The sequence below is a fragment of the Ambystoma mexicanum genome, chromosome 6q (assembly GCF_040938575.1).
Source record: "Ambystoma mexicanum isolate Mex_15411 chromosome 6q, UKY_AmexF1_1, whole genome shotgun sequence".
Taxonomy (NCBI): domain Eukaryota; kingdom Metazoa; phylum Chordata; class Amphibia; order Caudata; family Ambystomatidae; genus Ambystoma; species Ambystoma mexicanum.
In genome coordinates this window covers 1193597084-1193623940 of record NC_090937.1, presented here as the reverse complement: position 1 = coordinate 1193623940, position 26857 = coordinate 1193597084, and positions in this window count along the sequence as shown.

Sequence of the window (26857 nt, the reverse complement as noted above, 5' to 3'; positions counted from 1 at the left end):
GTTGGGTGTGTATCTAGTTATTCTGTTGGTTAGATACCGGGGAGCTGCGTTGTTAAGGCATTTGTGGGTGAGGGAGGCTACCTTAAGCAGGATTTTGTCCGAGATAGTGAGCCAGTTGTGAGTTCTCCTAGTATTTGAGATGTGTTCTCTTTTAGGGAAGCTAAGCACTGCTCAGAGAGCATTGTTCTGTAGGATCTGGATTTTATTGGTAACCTGTTTGTTAGCACCTACATAGAGGGAGTTACAATAGTCCAGTTTTGATAGTATGAGAGCTCTGGCTAGAGTAATGCAGCTTTGGGTGGAGAGGAAGGGTTTGGCCGAGCGTATAAGCTTGCATGTGTAGGCTGTGGTGGATGCCATGGAGCTAACCTGTTTATGGAAGGAGAGGGTGGAATCGTGGTAGATGCAGTGGGTTTTCACTTCCTTAGCTACCTTTATAGAGTTGCTGTCTACGGTGAACCTGGAGTAGTTGAGGTCCAGTTTGTTTAGGTTCGTGGCTGATCCCAGGATGATGAGTTTGGTCTTGTCATCATTCAGGCATAGACTATGGGAGGCCATCCATGCCTGGATGATGAGGTACACCTTGTTCACCAAGGCCAAATCCGTGTTGTAATCTCCCATCAACGGGATGAGGATTTGGGTTTCATCAGCATAGTTAGTGTAGGTGATACCCAAACCGTCGAGATCATCAAACAGGGGTTTAGTGAACATGTTGTACATCTCACCTTCAACCCGTTGTGATATCACAACTGCCCATTTGTGGTTCGGTTCCTACGCCCTTCCATGACCTAGGTCCTTCAACTCTCCAAACCAGGCAAAAATCCATTACTGTGAATCCAGGGACTCTGTGGCATGCTAAAACTCCCAAGTAGGTGAAACCTGCATTCTGTGATGTCTCCATGTATGCACAATGAACCCATATTTCCCAGTGCCCTAAATGTGTCTGCAATCTAAACCGTGTTAGTTCCCCTTCAATTAACTCCTCTATCCCATGCACAAAGGTAACCACTACATACTTCTGAGCATTACAAATTGCACTTTGCACAATACATTGTATCCATGCTCCTGCTACTCATGTTGCTGGCTACTGTGACTCTAAAATATTTTCAAATTAAATACAAAGTAACACCCATTTCAATTCTTCTAACTACATTAAAACATATGTAGATGAAACATTGCTTATATCCAAGCTGCACCATGACCTAGTACAATTTACATAGAGTGAAACTCTTTCCCATGTTGGAGCACATTTCTGAGCCCATGCTCAGAAATCTGACCGATTCCAGCATCACAACTCAAGGAAAAAGGGCAAGTCACAATGATGAGACATGCACATGTGAACATAGTACATGGATGACTGGCCACATACACATGACAACAACTCACTTCACATCACAATCTCAATGAAGCTGTGACACAAGTGTATCCTGCAGACAGGTCCATGGAAGGACACTTGGCCACATGCATCCGTAGCACTATAGGCACATTTCTACACAACGACATATACCAACATGCAGCCCTGACAGTCCAACATGAAAGCATGCAACACATACATGTACCCATTGCTGAGGATCAAGCAACAATGCACTTGTTCCCAACATGAACATACGTCATGATGGCATACCATGAATGCCCCCTCATTCAGTGACTTGACCGGTCCCATAGTAGATGTGGCTAGTCAAATGCAATAAATGTCCATGACCACAAAGCCATACACATGTGTCAGTCTCTGCTGCTGAGAGGAGATGATGCCATCATCATACACAATGGAACAACCAATAGAGGTGCATGCATGAATATACTGCACCTGCCCCCAGCATATGAATCTGGCAAATAAGCTCATACATACACTGGTCTACTTCACACCTGTGTGCCATTACATACTTCCAGTGTCAGCATGAGGCTACATGCCATTTAAGGATTGTGCAACATACATGCTGTGGAAAGCACTAACTAGATCAAGGCATTCATACCCATGCAGGTCATACCGCATCTGTTCAAATGTACACCCTGTGAGTACTTACGAGCACCCTGGATATGTGCTTGCAGGTAAAGGACCTGGGAATGGACCGCTCGGTTGATCCTCTCCAGGATCTTTAGGTAAAGAGATAACACTTGATGGTGGCCTGCTCGGTGCACCTTCATGGAGGCAGCTGCCTCAAGGGCTGCCTTTCCCCATCACCTGGTTCCAGCGCATCTTTGCATGGTATACTGATGGACTGCCACCCCCTCCATGTTGATGGCAGCCATTATGTCTGATCAGGTCTTCAAATGGCCACATGTCCAAAGCTGAAGCATCCTACTAGGCCAAGACCTGGTCACCCAGAAGGCCAAATGCTGCAGAAGAGAATTAGACAGCCCTCAGCCCTGCCTTTGGTGTGCTGGTTGATGTTCTGGACATGGTTCACCTGATGCTGGTGGGGTTAAGCTGTGGTGGTGGTAATGAGGAGTGGAACTCTTTATGTGGCAGGTGAGGTGGTCACAGAGGAACAGGCTTAGGAGGAATACCAGGCACTCCAAGGCAGTTTCAGTGGTCGGCAGGCAGAGACCCACTACCAGGCAGTGGGAGAGGAATGTAGGAACAATGAGACTGTAGGAGGCAATACATGGAACAAGGCAGGAGATACAGCAACGTTTAAGTGTCTACAGTCCATGCAAGAGACAACAGTGACAACATTGAGGAAACTGGGTGAACCCCTTTCCTTCATTTCCAAGGCTCAGCCTTGTCTTCCCTCCTTCTTATAACTTTTGCTTCCGAACATTGACAATATCAAAGTACTCTTGGTTACGTTGAATCGTGAACTATCTGACTGTGTGATCTTTGGCAACAGGCCCCGGGTGTCACTTGACCCTGGCTCCGACCCTCTGACTTTTGAACTCTTGTCTCTGAGTGTTTCTCAATTCTGTCTGCCTAACCAAAATATTGCCTGTGATTTTTGCCTCCAACTCCCTCTGGGTATCTGAGGTGCTAAGTGTGTTTTTGCCTCGGTAGCATTTCATGTCATGGATACGCGTTTATTTAGTAGACCAAACTGTCAAAAAGTGATCGCAATCGTATTGACAGTAACGTGTTTTGTTCATAACACCGGTTCATTCAAACACAGGGTATTAACCTTGAGACATACTGTACAAAGTGTATTCGTTAGTTGTAGTATATTCGACGTGTGGTTTGTGTTTAAGATTAATTAAGTGTTGTGTTTATAACAAATGGTTTAAAAATAAATGTACTTATATTTTTCTACCTGAAACCTTGAGTCAGTGTTTGAATCAGTCACAGTAATTGTGGCCCCTTTGTGTAATCTCTGCTACTGCTCACATACTCTTGAGATAAGCCTGGCTGCTCCGCCACTGCTACCACTCTGACATAGTAGTACAGGCTTGTACCAAAGGTAAAACTTGTATTTCCACCTGTAGTCTTAATTGTGTGTTGTGGTCCCTAAGGGCACTGCACAGGATTCTGCTTAACACCGACTATATCCTGTGCCGCCATCAGCCAGTTTATAAGTGCCTATGCCCGTCATGGAGGTAGATGAGGTGGTCACTGAGCCTGCCCAGGAACATACAGGGGAACAGCCCATGGAGGAACAGCAGGCAGTTGATGGAAGTGCAAGTGTTCACTCCTTCTCTCCCTTTCTCTGTTTTACTATCCCTCCCCTCATCCCTTACTTTCTTCTATGCACTTTCTCTACCAGAATTGTCCCTGGACCTAGTATGATGGCAAACCCGTTTGTCTCCTTCCCCCTTCCCTTGCTTGTCCCCCCTTCCAGCACTATCTGAAATGTCATCAGGCTAGTAAGATAGTCGCTTGCTTGTTCCTCCCCTCCGTGGGATGTCTTAACCCACTAATCCAAGCCCTGCAACATCACTGTGCATTGCTGGCAGCAGAAACCTCAGTAATGGCCACTGGAAAGCCTTCTGCTCACTAGAAATCACCAGAAAGTGCATGAACATTTGAAAAATTCTACTTTTGCCTATGTCAGTGGTAACACAGGAGACTACTGCCGAAACCCATCATTTGACTGCACACAGAGCAAAATCATTGCAAAAGAAACAGGGCTGTTTGAAAAATGTGTTTTTATTTGGTGTCATATTTGCAAAAATCATGGCTCAAAAACCACCCAAAAAGATCCCACCTTCTTGTTGGATGGTTAACATCATTCCACTTCAAGAATCTACATAAATATAAGGTCCATGAAGTATTTGTTATCTGAATAAAGTCCACTTTTAAGGATTGATTGCTGGAAGAAAGCTGTCAAAAATGGGTGTCTTACCGTTACTCACCTCTATCAGAAGCCGGCGATTTAAAACCATTTTGTGTAAAGTTGTACATTGAACCCAAACTATGCCAAAGAAAGACTTGCTATCAGAAGCCTAAGAGGTGGAGACAATTTAAAACTATATTCTGAAAAGGCTTGAAGTAAGAAATTGTTTGATGTATGTGTTAAAAATGTGAGTTATATTATAAGATAAGACAATTTTTAGACATTGGGTTTCAGAGTTAAAAGTTTCCCACGCTGTGCTTCAAACAAATTCCAGACCTCTCCCTGAACAAAGGAAACTTCCCCCTGCCCTTGGCTAAGAGCTTGACAGGCTGGTGCCAAAAGGAACTGGGAGTGGCACCCTGGCCTGTTGCTCTAAGTGAAAACAATGGAGCCCTTGAGCTGAACAGAAATGCTAATTTGGGTGTGACTGACAACAAACTGATCTGCCAGGAAGAAGGACATGTGACCCTCTGAGTCAGTCCAGCTCTGGAGGCGGACCAGACTGAAATGTGGATTTAACATTGGAGTAAATATATGTTTTAGAAAAATGCTTACAACAAATTGCACTGAACTGACAAAAATGTGAAACTTTGAGATTGTTAAAATGAAAAATCCACTCACAGTTTAAGACTAAGCTGGAATCCGTGCGATGTTCTGCGACTAAACTCCGGAATTTATTCATATGTAGCTACTGTGTTTATGCTAGGAACGTTAAAAAAAAATTACAGAAATGTGCCCAGATGGGGTGTGCATGCATATATAAAAATTGGTGCAGAATTAATATTGAGAAACCCACCAAAAGTGCGAAAAAGTTGTCATTTCTGAACCTTAGTAAGATGAGAGTTGAACAGAAATGTACCTTGTACCTAAGTTGTGTATATTGTAAATATGTGTTTTATGAGAAATAAGATATACTGTACAGGGACAAAGGGGAGGGTTTTCCCCTAAGCCATAAACATGACACAGGGAGACACACTGCTCCTTTCACCAATCAGGGGACAGGGAATCCTCTGTCCTATCAGATCCATAGAGGGTTGGCCATAGAGAATCAGCCTTCACACCCACTTTGGAAATACATAAATAGGGACTGCTGAGGACAGGCAGGACACACACTTTCCACTTATCAACTGATTTCTTGGCGAAGCACCCTGCAGGAAGATCCAGACATATATCCAGAAACCAGACTCCAGAACCAAGCTCTAGATCCAAACTCCAGAACCCTGAAGCAGAGGCCTAACCCAAAAACTGAACTCTTTCAGGACTTCAGAATCTTTTGCAACCTGATTCTAACCCTTAAACGTCCAAGGGGCATCTCAAAATCCAACAGCCTGACTGAGCTGTTTTGCTGTTCTAGCTAAGAACCCTGTGCTAAAACCCAGATCCAGACCCAGAGAGCAGAGCTGTGTCCAGAACCCGTCAGATCCAGTCCAAGAGGCCACGCAGACCGCAGTGCCTTGCTGAGAGCAGAACCCAGTGCAGAGACCTGTCCAGTGGCAAGAGAACCCCAGCCAAACCCTTGACCAGATCTTTGACGGGGCCCACTCCAGTCCAAAGCCTAGGAGTGAGTATTTAGTCTAGAACTGTCCATATTCATCTCTTAGTATTAAGTAACCTATTCCATCCATTCCAACCTATTCAGAATTCTTCTCATTATATTGTCTGTGATAATTGTAGCAATAATCATCTTTGCGCTGATATTTTTCTGAAGAGGGACAAGGTTTTGACAGACAGAAGTCAGAGCGGAGGTGCCGCTGTTCTGGTGGCTGCCCGTGAGCGTCTTTCTTCTTCATAGCCCCTTAGTATAAACCTATCCTTGTTGGTAAATCTTTAAAGCACATGTGTCATTTTTGAAATCTTGACTTTGTTTCTGAAAAATCTACCTTGATTAAAACCTCTGTAACGTTTGAACTGCACGTCCTAGAACCGATATTTAACTGTCATTTTATAGCTAAGATCCTAAGCTTTCCAAGGAAGCCAAAAACTGTAATCGTGTTTCCCGCACGCAGAAAAGTTGCCGCGAATTGCAATTTAGCTCAATTTTACCACATGTCAAAATAGCTGTTTCTTGTTTGCAACTGCTGAATTTCGTTTTCAATCTGATAATCATTCATAAGTATTGCTAGTGTTGACCTGAACCAATCTAAAGTAACTCTCACTAGTGCTGAATCCCATTTAGCAAATTAAAGTAATTTTTAGCATTTTTCACATTCATTGCAATCACATTCATAAGCATATTGACCTGTTTTAAAATCATACCTGTTCTCTCTAAGCTTGCTGGGGGGGGGGCTGGGATTGAACTGCATTATTGATTGTGTTCCTGAAACCTGTGTGCCCTCATTTCCATCTCTTCATAATGCATAGTGGGGGGAGTGAGTAGTCACAGGGGAAAGAGTGATCATACTGTCTTTTGTGGAAATCATATCAAGTTTTATTTCTGTGCTGCATTCTTTCCTATTATTGTATTTCCTTGAATACATATAGAATATTCTCTGCTACAGTATCCTTCCTATTCCTACTCCTAACTGATTAAAGAGATTGTTGATATTGTAATATTACCATTGCTGATCACTGTTCATATTCATAAGTGTGCTATTCAGATATTATTCCTATTCATAAAAGTGTGATATATATATTGTTCAATTCTTCAAATAAACCTTTTCATTTGCAAAACAAGCCTACTTCTTGGCTCAGTGAGGTCGGGGAGATTCAAAGAGAGGGGCGTTATATAAGGGTTCATCATCCAGATTTAAAGAACTTTTGACATAAAAATATATAAATAAGGGTTTCCATTGGGCATCCCTTACTAGGCATTGACTTAGTTGGAATGCTGATTGAAGTCACTTACACCTCCCTTTCTGCACCCCTCTCACTCACCTTTTGTTTTCCTCTGGCTCTATCAGAAATGTTGTCAAAGCCTACTATGTTAGTTGCCTGTCTTTTTCCATTTCCTTCCCACTCTCCCCCTCCCTTCCTTATCTATGTCTTAGCTCTTGCACTATCTGCAATGTTGTCAGGCCGAGTATGATAGTTAATTTCACATCCTTACTGTTCATGGCCTTTAAGAATGTCATTGTATTTTCCCTTGTTCCCTCCCTGTCCTTGAAGCGCTTTGAAACACATTGTGTACATGCGCTATATAAATAAACTATCATATCTTATCATATCGATTGATATTTTATTTCTATCGCGCTCGTACACAAGTGTTTCAGAGCGTGAGATATCAAGTGCTGTACTCCCCCGATGCAGTCTGTCAGCAAGTCGGAGGAGTATCTGCATCGCAGGGCAGCAGAGGAAATGGAGTCTTGGATGAGAGAATCCCTGCAAGCCCTCCAGGAAACAACAGAGCCCTGCCTGCAGGAGGCAGATGTAGACGATGAACCAGCCTTGCCTGAGGCATTGTCAGAGATTCCCATGGACTAGCCCCTGACTCATGTATATAGTTCACTAGTTGTAGGTTTCCTTTATTTATTCATTTTTTTATGGGCAATTGTTATCTTTCCATGTTTGTACCTTAACCCCTTAAGTGCTGAGCACAAGTATGCTTGTTCTATTTACAAAGACTTGCATAATAGCCCAGCATACATTTATCATTAATGACTCAACTACACCATTTGCTGTCTCTTTGCCGATATGCAACTTTTGTTTGAACATAATCTACATGTAAGTATGTCCTATGAGTGTCATGTGGGTTTAGAGCACACAATGTGGGTCATGTTGGTACACAGCTGTTTGTTGGGGGATATGTGTACATGCTTAATGAATGTGTATGATGTTTAATATGATGCATTCAGGTTCTTTGTACACATTTGGACTATTCTAGATGTGGGGTGCTGACATGTTTTAAGCATCACATGTTTCACATCTTTGTCATGTGCATCTGTCGCTTGCCTGCTTCTGTGCTTTGCAGTACTGGCATGTTGGTCAATAATGTAAATGGTGTGGATGGATTTGTGATACATGTATGCTGTAGTTGACATGGTTCTTCATTTGTGAATATGTTCATGTGTTGAGTAATGTTGGGGTAATTTGAAGTAGCATGGTGACATTACTTTGATTGACTTGCCCATATGGCCACGTGGACATGTGTTTCACATTTGGGTAGGGACCAAGGCTGGTTATTGCAAGGGATGGTTTCTGATGCCATTCCTTGTGGAAGGGCACTGCATGTTTGGCATCAGTGTCTCAGTGTTGATTGAGTACATTTTGGATTGCGTGTCTAATGTTGTCAATGTGGGGGTACATTTGGTGATGAGTGAGATGTTTTATTATTGTGTTTTGGGTCTCTGATTGGCGATGGGTACTCATTTCTTCATGTGTCTTTCCAGATGTTCCACAGAGTACAGATGTTTGAGGTACCTGGTGACAGGTCATTCTCCTGTTCCCATTCACTTCTCATGGTTCAGTTTATTGTATGTCCTGTTCCTTTCTGGTACCACTGATGTTCAGGTCTCCCTTTGACCTTGCTTGTCCATGTGGATGTGCTCACACTCTGAAAACAGGTATGGCTTATTGGCATTGAAGATGGTGAGAAGGGTTGTGCCCTCACTCTGTATCACTGCGCTACACACAACACATGTGGACTATGTCACCTCTACATGCTATGTGTGTCATCTATACCAACTTCACTGACGATATCCAGATCCTCATTCCAATCACTAGGATCTATGACCAAGACACACTGATCATCAATAAAATCTACGCAATAATCCAAAATTGGATGACGTTAAACAGTCTCTGCCTCAACAATGAGAAAACAGAGATTCTCATCGTAGGTTCCCCAACCAAAATGAACGCGCTCCTCCCGGACTACACCTCCATCAGCATAGATGGTACCTCGATTCCAGTATTGAAACGGGTAAAAACCTTAGGCGTGTATCTAGTTGTATCTAGTTGATACTATAGCTCGAGAGCAGGAGGGAGTAGCTTTCCAGTCTTGGTCCCTAAATTCTGGAATCACCTTCCCACCAACATCAAAAATGAAGAATCCATCCTATACTTCAAAAAGCTTTTAAAAACTTGGCTCTTTACCCAATTCTAATTTGTCAACATCCACCCAACATTAGGATCTACCTCTTACATTAGGTAATTAAGATAGCTGCCTAAATACAACTCCTAGTTTTGTTGTGTAACACTATTCCCTGTGACATTATCTGTAACCTACTGTTTATCTCTTTATTGGTCTATACATTCTGATGTTGTTCCTTATGATACTAATTGATAAGTAGGATGTCTGTAACTACGCCTTGATACCTCAGGGTTTGGGCAACCAACAAGTGCAATAAAATAAAATAAATACAAATTATGGAACCAAAGTCCAACTGCACTAACAATATCGTTGACTGTTGTTGTGCAGTTGAGTGTGATCCAAACGTAAGCCATAAAAGAGCAGACTGTTCTGGATGTAATGGTGCTGCTTCCAAGTAATAATGTTAGAGGAGGATGTCTGGAAGGTGAACTTCATAGAAGGCACAGGCCAGAGGAGTTGTGGTAGGTAAGTGCTGTACATTTAACTGGGCCATGGGTTATTTGGTGTCCTGTCTTAAGTTAGAGGATGAGGTGCTGATTAGTGGGGGTACTGGAATGAGGGCAGATTTGTGGGTACGACAGTGAGTTAGGAGATTGGGTGCAGATTAGTGGGCTACTGGGACGAGGGCAGACTTGTTGGTGCTGCCTTAAATTAGGGAGTTGGGGCGCAGATTAGTGGAGCTACTGGACGAGGGCATACTTGTTGGTGCTGCCTTAAATTAGGGAGTTGGGGCGCAGATTAGTGAGGGGAAAGGGATGAGTGAGAATTTGAGGGTGCTGCCTTAAATCAAGGGATTGGGGTGCAGATTATTGGGGTTCTGGGACGAGGGCAGACTTGTGGGTGGTGCCTTAAATTAGGGGGTTGGGGCTTAGATTAGTAGGGGTATAAGAAAAAGAAAGCATTGGTCTCAGGACAGGAGGAGAGGAGTGGAAGTAATGGTGATTGCTGGTAAGTAATCCTTGATTCATTTTTTCATGGGTCCCGTGCAAAAGTTGTTTGACCGTGCTATGTGCTGTTTGCCATGGGGGCGTGTTGAGGGTGTTCCGGGAGCTACGCGTTTTTATTCTAGGTTTGTTGGAAATGCTTGGTCATTTTTAGTAAAGTTCATCCCTTTTTTTGTAGGAGAAAGGAGGTTACTTTTCCCCTTCTTTCCTGGTCATTCAAAACTAACAAACACAAACATTAAAAACATTACATTGTATAATGCCTCTTTTCTCACAAGGAAAAGAAAAATCTATTTGGGGCATTTATTTGGTACAATCCCAACAAGTCAATTAGGGAACTTGGCCCATTTTGGTACCAACCATTGTGATATAGATGGGGTTTGCTTTGCAGTTAAAGCATTAATCAATGTGTACATGAACCCAGAGAGGTGCTTTCCCATAATAAGTCTGAGAAATTATCTATTATAGTTCTGTTACACTACTGAACTGCCTTAGAACGTATTGTAGCAAAAAGAAAATGTATTAGGGTTGTGATCAAAGATAGCCACATTCTTTGGTTTGCATTCCGAATTTCACCACCTCCGTCTACCACCTCTCTTATCTGCTCTCTGCATTCCCACACACCCTCAATGTACCTTTGTCTCCATTTCTCCATATCGTATCGCGTTCTCCAGCCCCCTGGGCTTAAGCGCAATGTACGGTGTGGTGGCCTATATGCCTGCACTTAAGCACTGTGGTCTGGAGACTGCAATCACAGTCATTCTTTGGTTTTTGTAGGTTTCAATATGCAAATATTAGCACAGTGCCAACACATCCATCATGTGTACTCCAGCACACAATTACCAATGTCTGTACCGTAACTTGCCAGTCGGAACTGTCTACAGTGTTCTTACAAAGATATGGGTTTGGCAGTAACATTAACAACAGTAGGTATTTTAATTCCCATCTGGTAAGGTCCTGTCAGAATGACCATATTGACTAAAAATGCCAGTATATTATGAGGAGAACGAACTCATTTTTCAATCAAGAGGAGCCAAAAAGTGTAATTCTCTGATATACGCCTTCTCTCCACCACTGCCAGTTAATGCACATAATGGTCAGAATTAGTACCTTTGTGCATTTAAAAAAAGTTAAACTGTTGCTGTATGTGATATTCCTATATACAATGTATTTCTGGCCAGTGAAAAAAGTATATGCAATAATAGAAAAACTATGCACACGGGTATTAGGAAATACTGCCTGCAGTATTTCTGGAAATACGCACCTGTTTCTGTCAATCCATAACAAGGTGCATATTGAGGATCACTGCATGTGGTAACAGTAATTGCTGCTTGGAATACAGTTATTATTTTATCAAATCTGCCTAATTCATAATGAGCCCCCGTGTCTACACATTGGGCAAATCTCTTGAGTGTGTTTCATTTCTGGAAAGGAATGCAAACAGTTGTCATATAATCTTGGAATGGAAATGCACATGTGTTATTATGTGCTCTTAAACAACAAGCCATGCGCTTGGCAACCCTGTCAATCTAATGTTCAAATATTTTTGTGAAATGTGTGCTTCCTCTCAGTAAAATGATCAGTGACTTGAAACCAGGTTATAACCTTACTAGATTGTCCACACTCTATACATATAGTTTAATTGATACGAAGAGTAACACCGTAGCTGACATCAGAACATTGATAAAATGGTAAATTTTTGGGTCTGAACTTTAGGTCTCGCATTTCTTGAGTGTAATGAAATCCTTGTGGGCCAGAAAACACACATTGTGGATACAACGGTATCTATACATTATTCTCAATGTTTTACTTTAGCTCAGCTGAGAAGTGTTCCAATCATAAAGGGTGAACAGACACACTAAATCGCATACTTCCTTCACCTTACATAACAATGGCTGAGGTTAAGCTAATCTCTAATGGGTCAGCACATTTTAGTCAGACTCAATAACATCAATAGGCATACTAATTAGATGGGAAAACAAATGCTGAATCGATTACCACAATAAGCCACCAATAAACAGAAAAAAACAAAATAAAAACTAAACTACAAAAACAGTCTTTTGAAAAAGGCTAGATAAGGTGGGTGCAATTGTGAGGCATGTTGGAGTTGATGGAGTGCTGATGTAATCTTAGGTTTCTGGAGAGAGGTAGGGTCGGGGTAAGCTAGTGAGCTAGGGTGGGTGGGTTTTGAGCTATGGAGGGTGTGCTCCTGGGGTTAGCTACGATTGATGGAATGCCGGTGTGAGCTATGGTGCTGCATTGAGCTAGTGTCGGAAGATGTTGTGCTCGGGTGAGCAATTTGCTCTCGCAATTTAGGGTTGTTTTGTACTTTGTCAGGGTAAGCATGAGATGGGGTGAGGTGTTTTGGGTGGGATAGGATGTTGGGGTGGATGAGGTGGTTGTGAGAATGGGGAAGGGTATGGGCTATGGAGGTATACTGCTGAGGTTTGTGAGGTGGGTCAGGTGGTAGAGTGAAGTCAGGTGGATGGGTGGGTTTGGGTGGTGGGGATATGGGTTCAAGTGAGATTGTGGTGTGGGCCGGGTGGATTGGGTGGCATAAGGTGATTTTGTGGGATGGGATTCGATGGGCTGATGTGGTAATGTTGGGTTGGCTCGTGTGCAAGGTATTAGGGTTGGTGGTGGGGTAAGGATTGATGGGATAAAATTATGGAGTTGGATTATGTGAAATGATGGGTGAGAATTGGTGTGTGGTATGTTAGGAAATGGGGTAATGTACGGTGGAGTGTGTGGTGAGGTGATTGATGAGGAAGTGAGGTGGTGTATTAAGAGGGTGGAGTGAGGAAGTACAGTTGGGTGTGGTGGTGACATGTTGGTGTGGTGGGTGGTATGGGTGAATGGGTGAAGGGAGGTGGTGCGTATGAGATGATGAGTTTGGATGGGGTGAGGCTGGTAGGAGGGGTGTGGTATTAGTGCTTGAGATCTTGGTTGGGTGCAATGATCAAGTGAGGTGTGGTGTGGGTGGTCGCGTGACATCAGTGAGAGGATGTGGACTAGGTTAAGATAGTGGATGGGCAGTGGGGTGAGGATTTGGGTGATAGTTGTGTTGACGATCAGTTGGTGGGTAAAGTGGAGTAAGTTGAGGTTGTTAAATAATAAATAAGAATGTACTTTTACAAAGCGTGCCTTTTACATATTTTCTTTAAGTGTGCAGTGAGCTGTCTACACAATTACATATTGTTGCACAGTGTGCTCATTCTTCCCTCAACCAGGAGCACAATCACGCTCTAACTTCAGCATCATCCTAGTATCAGGGTGGCTTGGAATGCATGAAATACCTCTGAAAAGAGAACAAGTGCCGACAACCTATTTCTCTGATGTTAACCAGCTGCACCACCCATGGTCTCTCTGATCGCCACCATTGATTACAATTGCAATGGGCGTACAGTGAATGTGTTTGCAATTAAAGTAATCATGGGGACCCAGATTTGCCAGAGTATCGGTTAAAATCGTACATGTGGCACACACAATGGGGCAGAGGTTGCCAACTTAAAACATCATTACCCAGAGAGCTTTGCTCTGAGTACTGAGTCACCATAAAGGTTTTGCACATTGAGCAACATACTGCGGGAAGGGTGACTGTAAAAGTGGCCTTTACTGGAATACTCTCTGTCAAACACCACAAAGCCAAACTGCCACCACTTAAAGATGACAGCGGCCCAAAGGAAGCTCTGGGAAGGAAGGAGGGTCCTGCTCCTTGCAGTTCCTATACATCCCAATTATCAGTGTCTTTCATTTGGGGAATGATGACAAATTGAATAATGAAGGGACTCTCAATTGTGGCACGTTCAACGCTGATGGCATTTCTCCAAGATATAAGATACCAAGTGGAAAACTGTACATATTGAGATTCATTGTAGTTTCACCTTTCTAGTTGTACTACTTTGAGAGACATTATAGTTGCAGTTGTTTGCAGATAACTAACACCATTATGCATGACATACACACACACACTAGAGATTCAAAATGGTCCCTGAACCATAATGCATATCTTACGAAATCATCCCTTCCCCAAGACCCTACAGCTAGCAAATCCATATTATAGTTCACCTCGCTGCAAAACCAAACAGATTTCAGAAAAGTGATATTGAGATGCACACTCCATGTATTTATATACAAATATATCATTACACTAATAAAGCATGTCTGGATGTTGGAAATAAACTTGTGTGCTTTCTACTTAGACCCCATGCAGTACTAACTCACTTGAATTGACCAATAACAGAAACCTTTCTTTCAATAGGTCAATCGTGAATACTATCTAGACAGCTGTCTCTCCTTTGCAAAATCAAGCCAATCATCCCTGAAAATGCAATTCACAATCATTGTCCAAGCACTGGTCCTTACCCGCCACATGTATAATGTCAACATTCTTTTGCCTGACAAGCCCACTGGCTCTGCTGAAAGCGGTCTATAATGTGACCGCCTTACTCATCATACAACTGAACACATTCATTCACTTGAACCAACCACTAGCAGAGCTAAACAGGTTACCTCACCAAGCCATTAAGCCCAAAACACCTACAAAATGTCAGCCATCACACAAACAAGCCTGTAACAAAATGATGCTGACTGACAAAAGTCGACATCTGTAGGGGCCAGGCAGTAACATAAGCTACCAAATTACCAGACAAATATCAAAGAGGTTCAAGCCCCCTGTGGATAACAGATCAGCTTCTAAAAGAGGACACCATTGCACCTCATATTGGCCTCATTGTTCCTGCCCATTAGAAAAATATTGAAGACCCTGTTCTTCAAGGAGCATCTAGTTGCACTTTGTTCAATGATTTCATTTGATTTGATTTAAGAATTAGGGCATGACTCAAAGTGCCAGGCAGCTACGGCTGCATATGGGTGCTGATGGAGTAGGGGGACAATGTGTCTGAGAAGTGCTGACATGTAATTACAACAGAGATTTATGTACAAAAGTGTATTTTCAAGTCCCTATTAAAATACAGGAGGGAATTTGCAGAACTAAGGTGGATCAGGAAATTATTCTAGATAGGAGGACCCGGTACAGAGAACCTCCTATCACCTTTAGTCAGGCAGCATGAGGAATGAATATATACCTGATGTAGATTGGATCAGCAAATTGGATGTCCAGTACATCATTCGCTGCCAATTTAGGGTGCCCCTCAGCCCCCCCCTAAAAAGCAGCCTATGAATTTGTATTATTTTTTTTTGTTTACCCAACTTCGCTTGGTGCAGATGGCCACATTAGTGTGGCAATCTGCCCCCAGGTGCCCAAACCCTACTGCCCCATCTATTGGGGGTCCTGCCCCACCTTTTGTGGTGGAAGTTGGCAAAGAGCATCTCGATGTTTCACTCAATAGATGCAAAGGGCCTAGAAGCATGGTCTCCAAAGTTGAGGGGTGGAGTTGGAGCTTACTGTTAACCAACCAAAATGTAATCTCAGACAGTCAAGACTGGAGGTGGTTCTCATGAGGTCCAGAGATCTTAAGGAAGGGGTCTCTAACATGTTTCCTTATCAGGAGCTACTTGTAGTTGAGAGCCAATGGGCAAGATCTGCTGGGGTGTTGATGATCATGAGCAAGGCGTTTTCTACCAAGATTTTGTATGGGCTGTATGCACATACAAAGAAGAGCAACAGGCCATGCTGGCTGCACTAATAGTTGCTGTGCAACAACCTCTTTTTGCAACCTAATTGAAAGCTTTGTGCATTCAGGTTGTAGATCCCTGCATGAAAAGATGACAAATCTTGAGGAGGAGGGTACGAGTATCATGCATGTGATTTAATGTGCATATGCTGACTTACAGTGTCGCCACCCGTATCAGGAATTGAGTTGCAGTGGTGAACACTGCATCATGAAGGCATGTTACTGTCAAAATGATGACGGATTGTGGTCTCAGGCATCACAAAGGAATGCTTTTCAGTGAGAGCGCCGGCATATATTACAAGAAGAGGCATCATGAAAAGTTGCTGTAAAATCATTTTGTATAAAAGTGATGACCTGTTATCTGTTGTTGTCTTTTGTTTGTTTATGTTACCCTACAGGCTGATATACATTGCATGGTACTTTACCCAATTTTACCCATGTTTTACAAACAAATGTGCTGTAAAATGGACTCCTTTTAAATCCATTATTTTACTAATTTTCTTGGTGACCCCCTCGATTGTTTTGTGCCCCATTGCTATTCTCAGTTGCTCATAAATATTCAGTGGAAATATTTACACCCCTCTACTGAAAAATACCACCTGCTGCTACTAGTTGAAGTTTTGTTTCTTGAATGGAATGAAAGCCTACTTTACACCCTAACAGCCATTTCAGTCATAATTGTTATGTACCTCATGACGCATGCTAATTATTCAGAACTTGATTGCCAAACTATGTCGAGTTCCTCCAGGGCCATCATTTGGGGGTCACACCTGTGACCCCTGGGGACTCTCTTGCTACCCCTGTGGTGTCCCTTGCTACCCCAAACATTTTTTAAAAAATGTTTTGTATTTGTTTATTTTTACACAAATTGAAGATTCTGGGCTATGGCCAGTTCCTTGTGGATCGTTGCTTCTAGAAGGGCTGGTGGTGTTCCTGTTCAGGCTTCTTAAAAAAAAAAACCAGGGGGTTCCAAAAGGGTAACACTTTGAGCCGTGACCCTAAAAAAGAAAGAGTAGTAATAACAAATGATTTGTCTTACTGGAATTCTATACAATAATTGCTAGACTCATTAAAGGTTTATTTCAGGCACACTTCAGGGGGTGAGTCACTGATTTAGTTTGTTCTTAAACACCTCAAATTCACAATGCAGACAGAATCCTCCAAAAAGCATTTAGAGAAGAATGAGCATCCATTTCAGACTATGTATATTGCTTTTCGCAAGTTGCAATTATAGCATGTTTTTTCTGCCGTTGTCTCTGTTACGATCATCCTCTGTCACTTGACAAAATCCTTGTCCCTAAAAGCTTGTGCGCAGTGTCAAAATGTTTGGCCACAGCACATAAAGTGACCCTTGAGTTAATTGTGCCACAATTAATGCTTTGTTTTAATGTTTCCATCGTTCCTATCGCCATGGCATGCTGTTCAGGAGGTTCCTTTGCATGTAGGAGGTAACGAGTGTCCAGACTGCGGGATGCCATGTGGTTGCGCTGCTTTTCCTGTGCTACTCTAAATTCTTTAATACACAGTTATGAACCCTCCCATGCTTCAGAGGTTGGCAAAAGACATACCATTGCGCTGCTTTTCCTGTGCTACTCTAAATTCTTTAATACACAGTTATGAACCCTCCCAATGGTATGTCTTTTGCCAACCTCTGAAGCATGAAAAGTAGATCCACGCAGGCTTGACATTTGGTCAACTTTGCACCAGACCTGCAGATAAACTGGCCTGCTGTTAAATCCCAGTTACCAGTTTAATGATGGCCACTAGAGTGTAATTTGCTTTCTGACTTTGAGAACATTCAGACATGTAATTGCTAATTTTACTATAGCCGGTAAGCTAGCTATAGCCGGTAAGATAGCTCAGGGGATCGAGCGCTTGGTGCGCTGAAGTGTGCGTGATCTGCAGGTTGCAGGTTTGAATCTCGACAAAGTCAACTCAGCCTTTCATCCTTCTGATGTTGAAAAATGAGTACCAATGTAGGTTGTATTATATTTGTGCTATATAAACCGCTTAAACATAAGTGCTACAGAATAACACATCATTATCATTGGCCTTGGATGTTTACTTGCATTCACAGTCATTTGGCAATATGGGCTATACACACTGATATTAACGATACATATGGTGATCCATTCTTGTATGAAATGTATATTGCACTACAGTGAAAATGTAACCATATTTATCGTAGTGTGCTTAGGGACAATGCTATATGATGCCACTTCCCGTTTTGTCAAGGGGTAAAAGGTTGTGTTAAATCACTTCCCATGATGTCACTTCGGGGTGGGGTCACATGTCATCACTTCCTATGATGTCATCAGTGGTCAAGGGTCATGTGATGTCACTTCCACTACCCCTGGCATTTTGGTGAAATGATATCCCTGAGTCCGTCGACGGCGATCAATATTGGGACGGAGAGGTTGTTTTCTGACGTGAGCGTGATTCATTCTTCCTATTTGTATACCAACATTCACCATAGTTCACCATAGTTATGCAAATATTCATGGTACCCAGGTGCATGTTGACAACACTGTAACTATTTTTTAAGAGGAAGTTTAAAGGAACTCAGGGTGAGTGGTGGAACTTTTCTTGCAGAAATGCCAATCTACCAAGTTTCTGAATAGGCAACATGCTACATCATTAAGAGGAGAATATGTAAAAACACCAACAAACACAAAGCAATCATTTTCTAACACATGTACCAAGTCTTTTTTATGAACAAGTCCATTTGGAACCATGCGCTGATTGAGATGATGGCCACTCTCTTGGGAATGTAAGCCCATACATATATATAATGGCTATTACCCTATGAACCACTTGTAACACATTAACGCTTGCCCGCTGCAACATCAAAGCAACAGACCACGTCCAATCCTACGCAGAGCCACATATTGTCTCGTGAGGATAGCTCAGGGGCAACGTGCTCGCCCTGGAAACAAGACGATACAATGCAACACAGGTTCGATCCCCTTGTCCGTGCTTAGAGACCTCTAGGTATTAAGCATGTTATAAATAACGTATCATATACTGCTACCTTCAGTTTTGTTTTGACTGAGCCCCTCCCCTTTCCAAACACTCAGTGTTGGAAAATAGTATGGACAATATCCTCTCCCCATTCCCCTATAGCGCCTGTGGCTCTAGCCATCAAATGTTAGTAGCTCTTTCATTCCAGGTCTCTCGCTGCTGAGTAACCCTCAGCACACCCCTACCATGCTCTCCTGCCACTATATGCTTAGATGCCCCGGGTAAACTGGGGAGAGGGAGAAGAGGCTAAGGTTGTAAATTAAGAAACATCCTTTGTTAGAAAATACGAAAACACTATTTATCAGCAAGACCATCAGAGGTACGATGAAGGTATTAAAGATATTCGACTTTCTCAGCCTCAATGTTCTGCATGGCCTCCCAAAAGATGGCTTTCCGGGCGAGAAGCGATAATCAAAAATCAGGTAAACACATGTTAAGTTTCTCCGTTTATTCAATCAATAAAACGGTTACATTGTTTCTCACAATGTATCTGATTCCGGTGATTTTAAATGAATTCCAACCTCCTTCCGCGTCCGTATTGACTGGTAGCTTACTCACAGCGGATGCACATTTCTGCATTAACCATTGAACATGTGTCGTCTCCTCTTACATAGGTCTTACACATATGAAGCAATCTGGCCGAGGGCACAGATCTGGGAAGCATGCCTCAAATCTGGGATTTTTGTTCAGTTTCCATTAAACAGGGATGTAACGTGCATGCTTTTCATTTCGAATGCACCAGGAGATTCATGTGCTAATATAGTTCATTGTATGTGTGATGTTTTAGATGGTCAGTGGAGCCTTGATACCAACGTGGTGCACCTCCTTGTTTGTTTATGCGTTACTTTTGAAGGGGAATGTGACAAGATAGCTCAGTGGGTTTAACGCATGTGCAATGCCGGATGGGATCATAACCCACATCTGGATTTTTGCATGTTTGATTCTCCCCAATATGGTGCGACTGCTCGAAGATTCAAACATATGTTTATTTTGACATATTTTTCCTATGGACACTGTCCGATCCCGTGCAAATCAATGTTACACGCCTGTGAACTGCTCCCTTGGTACACAGTGGGAGCGAGCACATACACTTAAAAGCACTTATACACGCTCAGCTAAATAGTGACTTGATAGCGGATTCTCCTTTAGTTGATGCAGGTTTGTATTTCAGATGCACTTTCTTCTAACAAGGGGCAGCAGCTGTGGCAGACCAAGAGCTGAAGAAACTGCCATGCCCCTCCTCCTGTGACCGCATGAGAAGGCAGGAGGGGGCAGGAAACTCTAGACATGGGGATCTACACAGAGCTTTTCCCTAATTCTGAGAAGGGGCCGGAGAAGGAAGGTAAAGTCAGGCTTCAGCTCGGGTCGCAGAGCCTCCTGTGCTGCGCTGGGGGAGAATGCTGCCATCCTGAACCTCTGATTATCAGTGCCACACAGGCATCCCCCTTCAGCGAATGAAAACAGGCCTCTATCTGAACCCACACCTCCTCCAGGACCTTTAACCTTTGCACTGCACCACAAGGGGCAACAAGGACAAAAGTGAGCATGATTGAAAATACGTATCCTTTTATGTCCAGCAACAGAGCACTGTACATACAATTCCTAGTGCGCAACGGTATCCAGTCACTTTATTGCAAACAAAAGTGGTAAATTTCAGAGCGGACCATAACACCGAAAAACAGTGCAAACATTAATGAAATAAATAAAGGGTATTGGGGTAAGGGGTTTAAATGGGTCGGGATGGGGTTGGGGTGGTGTTAAAAGGTTACAAAAACAGGGGGCTTGGGGCGCACCCCACAAGTTAATAAAACAAAAAAGAATTCTGTGTTTTTCTGTGTTTTGTCCACAATTAAATTTACCACTCTGTAATTGTGATCGGTAAGATCATATATAACCGTGTGCAACCTCTGTTGGAATGCGAACACTATAATCAACGAGGGCTCTGCTTTCTGGATGTAACATGCTTTGGCCAATTACAGCACTTCTTGTGTCTGTTATAGACATGGGCCATGCTGTAAGTGGCCATGCACTCCCCTAAATAGCACAATGATGCTTTTCCTCTCTGTGGGAATGAGGATCTTCAGGCGAGCTACTAGCCACTGGCAAACGAGGGTTGCAGGCCCTGGCCTTAAGGAATAATTGCAAATCATCAGCATGCATGTGGAAATGGATATCACATTCATGAATGATGGTCCAGTAAAAAGCACAGAGGCTTATCTTCTAAAATATCCATCAGTTAAACTAAGAGCAGGTCTATTGAGGGCTCGACTTGACCTATGGCCTACTTATCAAGTTCAAGCAAGACGCAACTTGAGACCTCAAGCACTTATGTCATGCAGATTCTGTAAGGACCCTAACACGATTGAATCTCTTGAACATCTGGTCTGCTATTGTGCACAACTAACTACCTTAAGATCATTGCACTTCTCAAAAGTGATTGGTATTTTAGCAACTATTGACCAAGATATGCGTTGGTCTTTTTTATTGTGTTCTAACAATTATTCTGCTCAGATAGCATTAATTAATTCCCTATTATCCGTGAATTGGGATATCGCTACACGAGAAGAAGTTAAAATCTCAAGCAGCGTTCAAACAAAACAGTGGTAATTGATTGTTTAGCTATCTACTAGATACATCTAGTTTTATGAATTGTCTAAATGTAATGTAATGTTAGTTTATTGGTTGTAGATTGTTAACTGTTTACTTTTATAATTTACATTATGTTTGCACTTTTTACGTACATACATGATTTGTTGATGTTAAAAATAGAAATAATACTTTGGCTGCTTGAGTCTGTACATTTTAAATGAATTTCAAAATGAATTGCTGTTTGTTTTTACCTTATAATTGTTTGAATTTGTATATTGAAAAGTTGTTTATAACAGCTAAATCAATAAAAATAAAAATAAAAAAAAATGATGGTCATTAGAGGGAGCCTGTCAATGAGAGGGATCATAAAGGTGAGCCTACATATGACCGCAGAAGAAACTAATGTAACAGGACCTATCTTAATCGTCTGGCACCTGCACAGAAAACTGCAGAACTAATCAAGGGAGCGCCTGAAATACCCACCAAGTGTGAAGGTCAGATCAGAAGAATGGCATTTGTTGCGGTACCAGCTTCTGAGGGATCTTTGCGATCAAGATTAGGCCGGCAATAGATTGATAATTCCCTACTCTTCAGGGTATAGTGATGTTTTTTCAGAAGGGTGTTGATGAAGGAATTTTTTAGGCCATGTGGCACAGTCTCCTGCTGCAGGGATGCATTGACAAAGTTAGTGATGGATTTGGTCAGGGATGAAGAATGGAGTTGTGCTACTATACCAGAAGTACATCCTAACTGGACTGAGTAGGCTTACATGTGTTTACTACGGAGAGAGGATACTCTTTTAGCACTTCCCTGAGCTTCAAAGCGGGCCCGGATATGAGGGCCCATCTCCAATTAGGAAGTAGAAGACTGGTAACATTGGACGTTTTTGTAAATCTTCCCATAAATAATGCATTAAACTAATTTGCAAGATGAGTGGTATGTGCACATTGTTGAACTCGACGCACAGGACCATTCATTCATTCATTCTTGACGATTGAAACCAGCTTGACAGGCTTTATAATAGCAGAATGAATCCAATCACTAACCCAATTAGACCTGGTTTCCCTAATTGCTGGTCTAAAGATGTGAAATGCTGTCCATCTTTCATCAAGACATGGGTGGTCCCTATATTTATGCCAACATTGTTCTTTTCTCCGGTATATACGTTAAGGTGAGTTTAATTCCAGTGAATACCATGGAATGGACATCTGTTTTTCGCCTAGGTAATAAAAGCGGGGCAGCTTAGTCAACCAACATGCAAAAGGAGGTTTGACATTGGTCAAAAAACTTCTCAGAAGAAGACTCAGGAATGTAAATCAGTAAAAACAGAAGTGGGATCAGAAGAGATGATTTTTAGCAAGGTCTTTTTAGAACACTGGGCTTAAAATATAAAGAAACCCTTAGTAGAGGGTTCGGAGAGCTTAATGGTAAAGTGCCTAATGCAGTGATCACTCGAGGATGCAGGTAAGGTTGAGGTGAGAGATTATTCTAGATTCATAACAAGGATCAGGTCCAGAAAATGACCACTAATCTGGGAGCTGAACATGCATGTATGTGTAGGTAAATGCTGCTTTTGTTTGAGTGCATTTTATGTTTAACAAATAGGCAACCCACATACATAAACTCTGGACACATTACTGCATGTTCAATAGTTTATTATTGTTAGTATGGATTTATTGAGCACAAACCTGGATTTGGCAAGGCATCATAGCACTTTACAAATCACAGGGGGAACGACACGGTGAAGGCAAGAAAGTATACAAGGGATTTGGCAGCAATGGACCTACAACAACCAGGGGAGGAAAGCGTGGGGACCACTCCAGGATTTTCACCAAGTCTGTTGCTGTTTTCTGATGAATAATTTGTTGACGTTGAGTTCTTGAGTGCACCATGGTGTGTAATGTTTAGGCTACAGGGTGTGTTGTTTCACTGGGAATGGCAGAGGATGTTGGTTGTGAGGGTGGTGTTCAGTTCTTGGAGAAGTGAATCGCAGTCCTTGTGTACGAGAGGTAGATAAGCTCATGTGAGAGTTGGATAGTGTTTCTACATTCATGGTTTATTTTTCTATAGGAATTTTTAGACTGAGCAGTTCAAATTTAGTGTTAACAAAGGCTGTGCCACACCTGATTAGTGTACCTTTTGGCTAGAAGAGAATGTGCTTAACATCTGATATGTTTCCAGGCCTTTGGACTGTTGTGCTAAACGTGTTGTAGTGAAATGTCCTCCACATCATCAAATATGGCACATAAGCTTTTTTATAGGTACTAGTCTTGTGATGTGGCCAGGGACACTGCTTGAACTGAAAAGGACAGCATACCTGAAGTTAGTGCAAAGCATCCTAATGGAGCTGCATTGCATGTTTGCAGGAAGAAGCTGTAGTGAGTCCAGGAACGTGGTCAGGTCAGCAAAGAATTGGCAAATGACAAACCAAATATGAAGAGGAGGCAGTGACTCAGCCAGCAGCGAGAGAGTTTTACGGAAGCTTGTCATTCTTGAGAAGGAGAACTGAGCTGGAGGAGGCCATGGGATGCATATGAGATGCCGGAAGCACAAAAACCCAGAGGCATTTGGGAACAAAAAAACATTGCATGTTTGAACGCAGAGACAAAGTTCCCTGAGCCAATTGAGAAAGTAATTGAGAGGAGAAATATTGCATACTGGAACTTAAAGGCAACGTTCCTAAAGTGAATTGAGAATATTTCAGAAAAGAGAAATGCTGCAGGTTGGATCTTGGAGGCACATGTCCAAAGGCCAATAGCTAAAGAGACAAAGAGCAGAAACACTGCATCTTGGAAATAAAAACACAGTTCTTAACTATATTTGATAAAGAGACAGTTGGCCAATTCCAAGAATGCAGTTGTTTTGGAAATATGTCTATTTGAAGTACCATGGCACTTTTCATGAGCGGCGATGAACCTGCTGTTGCAAATTGCCTTGATTATAGTTCCTCATATATAATAAGAACTTGTTAGTGAAGGATACACAATTAAACATTAAGCCTTACTAATTTACCACAAACATTATTGCTTCAATGTTACACACGTATATGGATGCCTCTTTGATGTTGTTACAGCTCTTCACTACACACATTAAAAAGATGCCATGGGGCCAGTCAGCTGCTACATTGTGTAGAATGAGTGCATCATGATAAAGCTCTTTTACAGAAATGGGCAATATCCAGGCACAATAGTAATGGTCTGAATGGTGTAAATATTTGTGAATGATGCTTTTAAATGCACATAGTTTCACCACTGCTTGAAACATGTTGTGCATAGTTCCTCCTTCTTTCTCTCTGCTGAACTCTGAATGCTGCTTTAAACCTGCAACTGTGCTGCTGCTTTGAAGATATCCTCTACTGACACAAACGACACATCAAACTATGGGCCAGTTCCCCAACCTCATTATTTAAAGGACCTTGCCATGTGGTCATTAAGTACCATGAGGATAATCTGTGCCGAGATCCACTTCAATCTGACTTCCATCGTAATCACTCCATCGAGAATGCACTCATGTGCATGTCTCTAACTTTCTATGTGATGCTCTGCCCTCAGAACTTACTTCTATGCTCATACTTTTGGATCTATTGGCAACTTTCAACACTGTTGACCACGCCTCTCTATGCTCACTCGTCAAGCTTTGCAAATCAAGTCTAGTGTAGCCGTGATTGTCTCCTACCTGGAAAGTCGTTCCTTAAAAATCTTTTGGAAAACACAATCCCCTGACCCCTCCCTTTGAAGATAGTATTACAAAAATATTACCAGGGTTAAAACTCAGCTGAACCTCCCCAAGTCGGCTGTCTCGCTACACTCAGTCCCTTGCTCTAATTTGCGGTCAATGATAATGTCCCTACACTAAAAGTTATTCATCTGCCACCTGTGACATTGAATCATTAATAACGCCCCTAATGATCCAACCAAAGGTCCAAAATCTGCCTCTGCCACTGACATACACATAATAATGCTACTAGTCATACACACTGGTGGCTAGTACACTTGGGCACCAGTGCTAAGGAGCCACCACCTTTCGTATCTACACTAACTGAAAGATGTAAGGTTTGATTAAAACATGTACTTACATCTTACACCTAGTGTAGTGTGTGGTGTGATGTGTGGCAGCATGAATACCATGTGCATTGCCCATGCTTGATGGTCTAGGTTGGCCTGGCAGTCTGAAGTGTGGTGTGTGTTTCTTTGAGGAGCATAGGGAGCATTGCAGGAGGACTCAAAGGCTAGCCCCTTCATTGTGTGCCCCTGACATAAACTAATCTGGCCTGGCAGTAACACAGCCATAGGATGAGACTAACCAAATCTGCTCATCTTGCTTGTAATGTTCTGCTTCCTATATTTGACATATGATGACTGTTTTACTACTTGGGCCTCATCTGCTGCAGCTGATTATTATTTTATTCAACAAACATCATGCTTCTCTGGGGCTGACCTGGCAACAACCTGGCCCAGGATGGGCAGGCTACAACCTGGCCCAGGATGGGCAGGCTCATGCAGCACAGTCTGCTGGCATAAAGTGCTAATTGTGCCCTTCAACACTTACCCAGGTCACTAAGACAGAGAGAGGGGCAATGTCTGACACTAGATAGAGGCACAATAGAGCCAAGCCATCCACAGCCCAGCCCACATCAATTCCTCCTCGAGTTGAAAGTAGAATGCCCCACATTCCAATTCGTAAAATACGCTGCAGGAGCTTAGTATTTAATCCACTCTTACAGACTAAAACAGAACAAGCTGCACCAACAGTATTGTATGTCTCCCGTTTTCCAACACAAAGTGCACAAATTAAGAAGCATATAAACAAACACTGCAGTATTCTGGCGAGAGACAATCGTACTAAAGACTATATGACCATGATTGGTAACTCTCAAAAAATGTGATATCCATGGTATTCTGATATCCCTTTTTATACAGTTCTAAAAGCTTCTTGCAACCAGTAAGCAGGTGTCTAGATGACTCTATCTCGTAGACACATAAGCGACACAGCCTGCTTTCAACCGGAACATTGGTCCAAGCTCCAATCGTCCCGAATGTCGGAATTGTTCTAATAGTAACATAAGCATGACCATGTTAACCTTCGCATATTTGAAAGCGGCATTCTCCAGGAATCCATGATTAACATGTTCATATACCAAAATGTGCTTTTTGTTTGAGTGCTCTGATAGCTATTTTGAAATTAATTGGGTAAATAAATGATGTCATTAAAAGAGTGGCAGTACAGAGCGAGGGTGGTTTGCAATTGGCTGCTTGTGAAAAGGATGCAGTAGTGGTCTTCTGGATGCACCCCAGTCCTGTGCATGGTGCTGCATCCTTCTGCAATGCAAAGATGTCATATTTAAGGTTGCCTTTCCCCAGCACCTTGTTTGGTTGCAGA